Here is a 242-nt window from a genome sequence, read left to right on the forward strand (position 1 = left end):
AGGGGCCCCCCCCTCTAGCTTTCGATGTGCTGCGGCTGCTGTCTTGGCGGCTGCGGCGAGAACTTGCTGCTGCTGCGCAGCTGCCAGGGTGCGGCAAGAGGAAGCTGAATGCGCGGATTAGGGAAACAGCAGCAGAGTTTGCTGCTGCTGCTGCTGCTCTTTGCCCGGAAGAGCAGCAGCAGCAGCAGCAGCAGCAGGGACGGCCTGCAGACAGCGACAGCAGCAAGGGCAGCAGAAGCACA

Source organism: Eimeria tenella, genomic scaffold (assembly GCF_000499545.2).
Source record: "Eimeria tenella Houghton genomic scaffold, Eth_scaff2873, whole genome shotgun sequence".
NCBI lineage: Eukaryota > Apicomplexa > Conoidasida > Eucoccidiorida > Eimeriidae > Eimeria > Eimeria tenella.